The following is a 12143-nucleotide window of genomic DNA, read 5'->3' on the forward strand; positions in this document are numbered from 1 at the left end:
TGTTGCTGCACTTCATCTCACTCGAGGATTGAGGGCTTTGAAAAACACAGCTGAGGGGTTTATAAAGACTTTATGTATCAATAATGACTAGAGACAGACCTGGCCTTGGGCATGAGTAGTAGCTGCTTGGGGCTCGCACACCAGCAGGAGGCCCTCAAGAGCACTTCAAATAGTAATCGTACAAGAAAAGGCACAATATATCGATAAATGTGTTAATTGACTGACAATGTAATAGAAGCTACTTTTGGCTTCTCCCTTATTCGCAAGATATCACCACACCAGCTAGCGTTGCATATTTGATTTGGTACATTTTAATACCCGTTGCCTATTTACTTCCCCAAGGAATCTGTGTTCACGTCTTTTCCTATTCCTGGTGAACTTTGCTTTAACTTTCTTTCCTTTCCCAATCAGCTTGCCAACCAATCAACACTTGACACATGCTATGGTTGCATAGGTTGAAAACCCTTCTCCATAGGCTCTCTGTAGGCCAGGGGTGTCCAACTTCAGGCCTCAAGCGGAGGTGTCCTGCAGGTTTTAGGTATCACCAATGTTCCCTCTAAGCTGCGCGCGTGCGCAATTGCGCACTGCTGGCACGGTCTCTGCGCACAGAAAATCTGTGTTGCGCACAAAAACAAAAATCCAACCTGAATTGAAATTAAAATTAAAATTTTAACAATTCTGTTTTGCAGTGTTAGTCAGTAAGTGACTGGCTGCTCCCGTATGGGATTACAACGATGCCACCTTATCCCATAGTCCAGCCAATGATGTGATTCACATTCGTATATACGCAGCAAATCAACGTGGTTAACAGGCGTCCTTATGTGCCGACACCGGTGTTTTAGCTAGCAAAGCGGCGTGGCTGATGTGGAATGAAGCCACGTTAATGACAACGTGTACAACCATTGGAGATGTGAGGAGGACAGACGGAACAACTGACGGAAAAAGTCATAACCAGAGTTATGATAAAAATATATGCAATGTTTGGTTTTCTTCCTGAATACTATCTTTGTTTATATTTACTGCAGGAAGAAACGGTAAAAAACTGCGTTTTATAAGGAAAACGCTCGAAAGCACTCTCCACCTGTGAGCAAAAAACAAAAACAAAAAACCCACCCTTTCCTATTGGTGGAAAAATGTACCATGTTGACCAATCAAAAAATGATATGGCAACATCGCACTTAGTTGTTTAGGAATGGGGGGAAGTTTTAGGAGTGACGGCGGTGTTTTGAGATGTGAGAGATTTGCAACGTTTAGCGCAAATCTTGTGTAGTTAGTGTGTAGTGTGGTCAGTAGTTTTGTTGTGTGTGTCAGAGCAATGAGGCAACTACTAAATGTTACAGGTGTTACAGGAGTGATACATCTCCTGTTGTCAGGCCTGCGGGTATCAGACTGTTGTTCTCCTTTATCTCATAGTGGACAGAAATTATTTTTTGGAGTGGCACAAATAATTTGTGTGGCATCAAATTTGATGCAGAACAGCTGATTGTTCTGTAAATAGATTGAAATGTTTATATAAAAAAAACGCCTTGGCTGTATTTTTAGGTAAACAGCTGCAAAAAACTTTGTTGTTTGCATAACTCAGTTACTTTTTTGAAGAAGTAACTAATTAAAGTAAGTAATTAATTGCCCAACATTGGTCATTATGTACTGTATTTTGCAGACAGAGAGTTACACACTCTCTCCCAGACCACAGACTCATAATACAAGTCAGAGCTTTATATAAAAAAAAGGAAAAAAAAAAGAAAGTTGTGTTTTCAAAATTGGAGTTCAAGTTATTTTTACTTCCAATAGTGTTAACATACTACACAGGACATGAACAAGATTTTTTTAATTTTCATTGTAAGTGGGCTAAAACAGTTAATTAAAACTAGTCGAACATAAATTTAAATGCTGTAATTTGATTATTTTAATAAACTATGTAACTTGGATGGATTCGATGCTGGCATGACCACAGCGCACACATCTGCTGTTGCTCACAGTGGTCCAAGGGACCGCTCAGGGAGTTTGTGTGTTCGCTCAGACACGTGAAAAATTAGAGGGAACATTGGGTATCACCCTGGGTCAACACACCTGAATCAAATGATTAGTTCATTACGAGGCCTCTGGAGAACTTCAGGACATGTTGACACATCAAGGACACGTCTAAAACCTGCAGGACAATGGCACTCGAGGCCTGGAGTTGGACACCCCTGCTGTAGGCGATCCCCAAACAGACAGGACGGTGGTACCATGAAACACACTTAAGTGTTTGCAAGCACACAAAAAGTGTGTCTCAAAAAAAGTTTAAGCCCCTGGGAGTGAAAAGAAAACAAAAAAAAAACAGAAGGAAAAAGAAGGCAGGATTAAGATATCTTTATCATTCACTAACAATGACATCAGTTAAAGTGAAACATCAAATGAGCCTTCAGTTCACTCAAGTTGTGGTGAGCTTAGGTGATGTATGGAAACAACTGGCATTGAGGTTGGTAGCCTGATGTTAGCTCTCTAGTCAGTTTCTATTTAATTAGTTAATATTGTCTGGTTTTGCATTTACATAATCACAGTTAAGAAAAAATTGGTTGATGTTCTTTGTTATTAGAATAGTTAACTTGTTTTTAAAAAATGCATTGCCTGTTGGTTTATTTGATTTATTTCTAGCACACTAGTAAGCTATAATAATTGTTGTATCTCATGTATAATGCACAAATGATGAAGCACAGACAATAATAATGATGGATGATGGGCTTAGTTGTGGGCGGGGGCTCCGAAAGAAATTCTGCTTAGGGCTACGTAAACTCTTGGGGCAGCTGTGACTAGAGAAGACCCTTTTTGACTTCCAAACAAAGGTCATAGAGACATTTATAGATTCAACTGCCTATAAAAAGTTCATAATTTGGATCAGCATTCATAACAGTGGCCCAATCCTTTGAGCTAACAGGATGTTATGTGGCAGTATCTCTTTCAAAGCAGGATCTTGGGTATCATAGTGGCCACAATGCCAACATATGTGCTGGCTGGCAAAAAGGCCTGTGCTCGTATCAAGCTTTCATTCAGCTATGATTAATCTGAAACTAAACGCTGCAGACTACACTCCCACCATAACACAGATCTTTTCTAAAAGGCTTTAATAGTCACTCTCCCAGCAGGTGTATGCCAATGGATGAGTTACACCAAAAATCAGCTACTGTAGAGTTACTATGATGGGGAAAACTATCCATGTACTGAAAAACAGTTTATTTTTTGCACCAGTCTGTAAAACGACTTTAATTACTGTAATGTTTTTCATTTTTATATTAACCTCCTAAGACCCGAACTCTTTCATTTCATGCATTTTTAATTTCTGTTTGCTATTTGGGACGATTGGGACCTGATGAATGTAAAAACAAAGAATTACTTGCAAAATTTTGTATTTTGGTCTAGACAACCCAAAATGTGATGCCCACATATGTGGACGCCAGGTCCTAGGAGGTTAAGGTTGCTGCTTGGCTAACACTGTGTCACAGTGTCCTGTTTAAAAGTCTAAATTTAAGGAATCATTTTAACTATAGTTTGGGCCAGTAGATAATTTTTAAACATTTTTTTCATTTAACAACTTATTCTTTTTTGTAGTTACAACATTGAATTCTTTGGGCTGCAAAATACTGTCTTACTATAATCAAATTACAGTTGTTTTCTAATGCAGTAGTGTACTAAATTCAGTCATGATTAACATTTACTAAGCAAACAATTATGTCGTTACTTGTAAGTTCTTTGGTTATCTGCAAGATTGGCAGCTAGAATAAAAGCCCTTTTTCCTGCTCTTGTGTGGTATAATCTGCTGACCTCAGTTCATGCGCAGACAACAACAACAGTGCAATGTACAACTTGAGGACTGGACATTTGGATACTATCTTTATTTTCACTGCACAAAAGGAAAACAATGTGGCGACAGAGTCTAAACTACACTCGACCCAGAAACGACTATCTACTGCTGCTGATGTTTGCATGGACTCTATGCAAACATCTGCAAAAACAGCATGATAACACAATGCCAGCTGAGGAAGAGCCAGTGCTACAGCAATGCAGCCTAGGCTTGATTTTCAACAGGTAAAAGTGTTAATAAGCAGTAATGTGACAAGTATGTAACGGAGTAATTAGGTAATAAAATGGCAAAATAAATTACTTTTTTAAAGTACCAACTCCAAGACCATGTGATTATATAACTATGACTATTACCAAGTGAATGACTGCCATAGTTTACTCTTTTTTTCACTCACCTTTGAGTGTGAACATATGGTGGGATGATACACTGAAAAAGTTGCTTTGGTTCATATACTGTGGCCACTGGTCATATGTACATGGGTGTGAATATGTTGAATATCCTCAAAGCTTGCTTGCAACATGAAAACATTTTTTTAACAGGTTAGCCTATTAACATTTTCTTATTAGCACTAACATGGCTGAGATTAATAGGAATGCCATTAGTTTTGCAGATATTAGGACATGAAACAAAGTACTGGATGTCATATTTTGATGTCACGATGTTAACAGATGAAAGGTCATTAGGAATCAATGCTGAGACAATTCACTATAAAACGATAGAGGACAAAGTAGGGGGATCACCAGAGTCACTGCAATTTATCCTTTGATGTTCATGACTGCATGTGGATGCAACAAGAATCCGTCAAATAATCCAGATTAAAGTGTACAAATAGTGTACAGTGCTATTCCTACACAATTCCACAATTTAGGCCGCTACACTCTATTGTTAACCAGTCTCTTCCTTCTGTTGCTGTGAAGGAGTGGAAAGTTTGTGACAATGCCATCCTTCACCTAGTAAGCCTCTGATGACAATGCTGTATTTACACTTTTACTCTTTGATGTCTAAATATCTACATCGGCACCATGATTTGAGAGTGTTTACACTGTACTACACAAAGAGGAGGTGCGGGGAATACTAAAACAGGAAAAACAGTCAACATCACCCATGGTAGTGGACTGACACTCGATGCATGCGATGGATGAGGATGGTTTGGCCTGGGCGTAGGGTTCACCGGCTCAGCCCTTCCTGCCTTTGTTGGTCTTTGTTTAGGGTGGTGTAACCAGGGGTGCTCTTGTGCCTGACCCTTGCTCTACACGTCTGTCCTGAAAGATCAGCGTCTACTTTGCATTTCAATGTCAGCAAATGTTTAATGCATTTACTTGCACATTGAGCAGAAAGGAACATACCTGCTTTCATGAATATCATGGAAAATGGATGTTTTTCTTAACAGCAGGTAAACGACGGTACCACCCCGAGGGCCTTTAGGACAACGGTTGGGAGGGCAAGTCTAAACCTGCTCACTTACGTTCCATTCACGTAGGTAAAGTTAGTCCTGTGAAGACCTCAGGCTTTACAAAACAGGATTAAAACGTGTTGAGCGATACACACACATATCTGATAAACAGCAACAACAAATTACCTAATTACAACACTCAGTTATGATGAACTAACAAAGTTTAGTGCTTTGTGATCACACTAAAGCTGCATAAATTAAAGGGCTGGAGGTCTCTCTTCCTCACATCTGCGCAAGTGTGACTCCATGGGTCCTTGCAGAGGGCAGGAAGCTGCTTGACAGCAAGCTCAAGGTCAGAGAGTTTGAGAAGAGTAAGGAGAAAGGAGGACACTCTTTTCAGGGATAATCTCTGAAACTAAAACGCACTGAGGCAAGCTTTAACGTGCCCAAAAAGCAAATAGCTCTTAGCATTCCAATAAGGCAGACACATCACTCTTTTCATAGGCAGAGCAAATGGCGACTCATCACCATGCTCATCCTGATATGCGGGGGGGGGGGGGGGGGGGGGGTTCAAAGGTTTGAACTGCAGGAGAGAAGCATCACCTCTCAGAGGTAAAAAAGCCTTTTGGTCATGACACAAAGTGCATGGCACATTCTCACAGGACAGATGCTTCCAAAAGACACACAAGACAAGGCTCTTTAAGCAGCACTGAGCAATACATGCTAGCTAAGGTAATAATTTTGCAACATTAGCAAGCAAATTTCAACAGGAAACTTGTGGTAATTAAGATAAGATCGTGATCATCTTGCGGATCCTTATCTTGGTCTGACTTCCTCCTTGCATAATGCACAAGAAGCTTCCAAACAAACAAAACGTGGCATTACTGTTCCAGTCTAATTCTTGATAACAAAGCAAACATGTCCAAGTCCCAAAGTATCAAGCTCTCGCTTTAAGAAGGGTAGGAATTTTACACATAATGCAATGGGAAATCGGCAAGTCGTGCATTCCCAAAATAGGTCTTTGGTAATTGTTTTCAAGGCAATCAAGCTCTGGACTACTGTATTGTTCAAAGAGGTCATTTGGCAGCAGGCCTATAAATCATATTCTGGTTAGTGAAAAGTAGACAGTCTGCTGATTTTCTTCGCAGAAAATGAGGGAGAATCCAATTGTTTTTCACCTCCTTCCCCCTCTCCCTCTGTGGCTATCAATGGGTCTCTGGAGGAGTACTTGTTTCCGTAAACGTGATGGGGAGATGTTTCCTGTGGCAGGTCTGTCCGCTGCTGATTAGACCACATCCATCAACCAGACCTCCGTAGAGGGGAGAATTAGGGCACTGGTCAAATCTGTGCCCCAGGCTGGACCAGCATGAAACAAAGTCACAACTGATCCACACCCTGCCCCTCTACCTGGACAATATGAATGGTTAACCACTCACTTCCCTCGTATTTTAAGTAAGATGATTCACTGATTCAAATTTGGATGTCAGTGTCAGCAAACACAATAAACAATATGGGAACGTGAGCCAAGATTTCTTATTTAGGTATAATTTGACACATGTTCAAGTGATTCTTCATCATTCTGTCAGGTATTTTGGACCAAATTAAATTTGCAATATCTCCTGAAAATCACATACATATGCATCACCTGATCATCACATGTCGCATCTTACCGGCAATGGTTTATTGCCATGAAGATGAAAAAAGTTAGACACAGGCTGCCATGCATGCCCCTTGCTGTGTCAAGATATTTGTCTCCCCAAGTCATCATAACTTTCTTCGGCCTCCAGTGTAAAGAGTAAACAGGAGGTAGTGAAATATCCTTTTTGGGCAAGCAGAGGAAACCAAACAGAGTCTGGAGACTGAACTCTTCTGTGGTCAACTGGCCAACAGGGACGCAGTGCTGTTACGTCTGAGAAACTGTGTTACGCCTAAAGTCTATTGTGCTGTATATTGTTTATGGATAGATGTCAAAAACAGCATGGCCCCGCATGGGACTCAAAGTTTCCCCTTGCGATGGCACTCTTAGGCGCCATTAATAAAAACGAGAAAACCCAGTGGTAATCTGTTCACGACATCAAAGCAAAAGCAAAATATTTTTTTTCATTAAAGGGAACACAAAGGATGCAAATGTCTCAGACGGGGAGGTTATCCTCAGGACTGGGGAAAAAAATCTCAGAGGTGATAAATTATGCTTGCATGCCCAAAAAGGACCTGTGCTTTTTTATGTTTGGTCTTTAAATCAGCAGATACTGATGTTTATTAATACAGACAGATATGTAGATTTCTCAGAGTAAAGGCAAGTGAAAACGCCTTTTTACAATGCAAACTCCGAACTGACCACATTGCAAAGAATTTAGTAATATTTATGCCAGATTTTGACTTTAGAAACTGAGGCCTTTCAGGACCTCTACCAGGTACTCATTTGTATGAATGTAACATTCCTCAGAAACTGGAAAGTGATAGAGCACCACTGACTGTACTAACATCAACCTGTCACTCTACTGAACCTGAGGCTGAGACTTAGACAATGGCCAGGTCAACAGGTCTACACTGCAATCACTACAGGCTATAGGTTTTATTACTCAGGTTTGACCCCTCACCTTTAAAAGACTGCCTAAATGAGAGCAATAAAAAGGTAGAAGCAACCACAAAACATCAGTCGGTGGACCAATCACAGGAAGACTTTCAATTTTATCATGAGAAAACAGAGCAAGAATTTGCAGTTATATGTACAGTTCTGCAACGATGTACTTAAAGCTGCTGACAGATAGCAGCTTTCATGTTTGTTCTAGTATGATAACATTTGTTAATTCAAACCCAAATTCCAGCGTAGGCTCAAGAGAATGTGAAATCAAAAGGCAAAAAAAAACATCGCTGTGAGTGCAAGTAAAGGGAAAATCCATGGTGCCTTATTTCTTAAGAAATCAACATTTCCCTTAAGACATTTCAGTAAATACGCTGAATACCAACCTTAACCTCAACCTAGAAAAAAAAGCGAAATGATAAAAATGATAAGAAAGCACAGCTCCTTCAGCCTGCATTTTAAAGTGCCTTCAGGCAAAATACCGAAGCCCTAAAATTGCCCCAGATGCATCAGCAGCATCTGCGTGAATATATGTGAATGCCTTGTAGGTGGTTGTGAAAGCCTGTTGGTGGTTATTCAGGAGAAGTCTTAAAGTTTTGAGGAGTTATCATTTGTAACCACTTCTAGGCCAATTCATCTGGTTGATAATACTATTCAAAGGATATGTGAATACCAGCTTTGATCAGCTGGTATTCTGAAATAGAAAGAAAATCTCTTATGACACTGCTCTTGACATCAGTAACGTTAGTTCTTTAAAATTCTATTCAAATCAGTTTTATTTATACAGCGCCAAATCACAACAACAGCCGCCTCAAGGCACTGTATACTGTAAGATAAAGAACCTAAAAAATTAGAGAGAAAACCCCAACAATAAGATAACCTCCTATGAGCAAGTTTGTGACTTTAAGAAAGAAAACACCCCTTTAACAGGAAGAAACCTTTGATAGCACTGGCTCAGGGAGGGGCAGCCATCTGACAGAGATTAATAATAACTGATGATTGATGATGATTAAATGCAAAATGGTGTATAAACACACAGAGAGTGAAAAGAGATGAATGAAGTAGACACACTCAGTACATCATGGGAATCACCTAGCAGCCCAGGGCTATTACAGTGTTACTAAGCGAGGGTTCAGGGTCGCCTGATCCAGCCCTAAGTATAAGCTTTATCAAAAAAGCTTAATCTTAAAAGTAGAGAGGATATCTTTCTCCCAAGTCATGGCTAAAAGCTGATTAAAAACAAGCAAATTATGAGTCAAAACAGTGAATCAGCACACTGGATGAACTTGGCTTTTTGGGTTTGGAGTTGTTAAGCAGCTGAGAAATGATAACGGCTTCCAAACACATCTTGCTGCTCTGGCATAGGAAAAGGGGACAGAGGAACTCAGACCTTCACAGCTGCTCAGCTAAAAGGGGAAATGAGAGACACACTTAGAAAGATTTATAGTCTTCATAACAAATTTCACAGGAAGGATTACAGCATTATATTGTAAGTGTGGATATAGTAGAGGAGAAGCAGCCAGCACTTGGCCCGGCCGGGCACCGTTCTGTTAATAGCTTGGCCACTACTGTGGCTATTGTTCAGGAGACACTACACCGATCAGACTCCTCTCTGAGTCAGAAGCAAGTCTCAAAGGCAGACACTGAGACTTCCTTCTGCCATCCAGCTGCTGCCTGTCATTACTGGGAGCCTCTGAAGTTACAGCCAGCTGCTTCTGCAGATCAGCCCATATATTCTCACTATGGCCATCTATACAGCATTCAATTGCACACAAATGTAAAAAGAAAAAAACATTTCTATGATGGACATTTTTTAAAATTGCTAAACAAGCTGCCCGGAGGGAGCTCAGCTCACAAAAACAACATGATCAAAAATCTGATACTGTCATAAAATACTGTACAGATGTATCCTCATGATGCACACTAACTCTGTTTGTACATTTGGCCTCCCTCTGCATAACTACGGAGGTTTTCCACATGGTTCTCATTCCACTTCACTATCTATCTGACCAGTATAGTGCATGGACAGACACACCAAATTCCACAGTTAACAAGCACCATGAGGCTCACTGACTTCTCACACAGGAACATCTTATCACACTAAATACGACCAGCCCTCAGCTATGTCATTTAATCAGAAAATGACATGCTCTGTTTTGCATGTAGCAACTTTTCAGCAATTCAATGTGCTAAGAGTAAGTGCAGTTAAATGGCTCAAAAACTATCCAGATTCTAGTTAAAAGGCTCAACTGTTACAGTCCAACAACAATGCAGAGACTGCATTGAGTCTTATTGTGCTTCTTCTCCTTTTGTTGCTCAGGCGTGGGCTGTCAGATAATATATACTCTTACTGTCATACATTTTGTGAGAGCAGCACAGGCTCAGTAGAAACTGAGGATAGCCAGCGGCGTGACCTGACGCTGGCCCCTGCCCTACGCCCAATCGGAGTGAAGCTCAGTTGAAGGAGTCCTATGCTGACATGACAGCTCCTGCTGGGAGGGAAAGAGATGGGGCCCAGCTCACTTCTAATCCCCACCAGACAAGACTTTGCCAGGCTGGTACCCTGCCTGCAGTGCTGCAGATTCCAGCTGTGCACAAGCCCCATGCTTGACCAGAGCTAGCATTGTGCTGTTGAACCTCATAAAGAGGATATATTGTGGTTAATGATGTACTATATAATTGGAGAAAAATGTCTGTGTTAGCAAGAAAATATCTGCTCACACTTTGGATGTGAGTTGGTAATTCAGTCACATGCGAAAGAGCAACATGCAGTGACAGATAGCTTCAGATAGCACGCCATTTACATAAAACTTGGAAAGTTGCCTATAGGGCACAATGCCCAAAGCAAATACTGCAGATTTCGGAAGATTTGTTTTAGCAATTATCCTGGCATGCATACGCACACGACATAAAGACTATGGTCAGTCAGTGGTGAACAACTTAACTCCTCGGGCTCTGGTTCTTCAAACACACCCTCTTCCTGTTTTCATAAGAAAAAAACAGCAGTGGAGAAGAGGAGAGAAACAGCAGGGTGAAGGTGAGACTGAAGTATCATTACTCAACAGTCAGAAGGAGGCCAAAAATCTGTGTAGCTCACTGTGCCTGTCTTAATTGGAGTTGAAATGCAATCCATCAATCCATTTATTTGGTCATTGTTAAATAAAAATGTGAAGCATGTTGTCTTTGGCTTAAGCTCGACAAAAACAGGATTTACTGCCTTTTACATATAGATCTTTTTTAAGATTGTGTAGTATTTTATCTTGCCAACAAAGTATGAACACATCACTGTAGATAATGGCTTATTATAGGTAACATTATGACTTCTTTAATACAGTTAGGAATGAGGACGTTAATCAATAATGACCTTTGTAGCAGGACCTATCTTACATGAAGAAGATAGTGGAGTCAAAAGACATTCAAGAGGCCACACAGTAATTTTAATTTTGTAGAGATTGTACTGCTCTCCTTTAATTTATGAATGAAGCTATAAATTCGATTAATTAAAAACAGCCAGGCCAGAGTAAATAAATTCTGGATCTGCTGAATATGGTTAACAGGGCTGACTGATCTCAGATAATGTTCTCTCAACATGAGTAGTGAGTAAGAGAAATAAGAAAGGAATCATCCATCCACCCATCCATCCACCCATCCATCCACCCACCCAGCTGGAGTGTATCCCAGCTGTCACTGGGAGAAGGGCAGGGTATACCCTTGACAGGTCGCCAGTCTATTGCACTGTTTACATGATGCAAAATTATCTCAAGGATAAGAGGAAGCTGGGGAAGGATGTCTCAGTCACTCAAATGTGCGTGCATGATAGGACATAAAATCTGAGTAATGGTCCCAACACACACCAACCAATGTTTAATTATGTTTGGATGTTCTGAGCACATATTTTCCCACATAAAGGCAAAAAAAACCCCACCTCCACTATTAACCACTGGCTTTTATCTATAGGCACATAGGGACCCTAGAGAGCACATCAATAGCGAGTGATTTCCAAAGCAGGGAAAACACTGGGAGATAATTGTGTCAACATGAAAAGCAATGCAGCTTGAAATACATTGACGTAGTTAGTATATCGACGTTAGCTGTGTGGTTTTCAATTACCCACAGTGTGTGGAGTCAAAGGAGGAACCCATCAAAATGTTTTTCACGTTATGCTGTGCCTGTGTTACGAGTCTTTCAGGAAAAACCGACCTCTTTGATGAAGATTATTAGCCCAACTCTTAAAAAACAGAAGATTAGTCATGGTGTGAACCATAAAAGCCATATAATCTTTTCCTGGACCTTGAGACATATCACTACTGTTTTCTCAGTTGTGT

Source organism: Simochromis diagramma, unplaced genomic scaffold (genome assembly GCF_900408965.1).
Source record: "Simochromis diagramma unplaced genomic scaffold, fSimDia1.1 OVJJ01000822.1, whole genome shotgun sequence".
NCBI classification, from domain to species: domain Eukaryota; kingdom Metazoa; phylum Chordata; class Actinopteri; order Cichliformes; family Cichlidae; genus Simochromis; species Simochromis diagramma.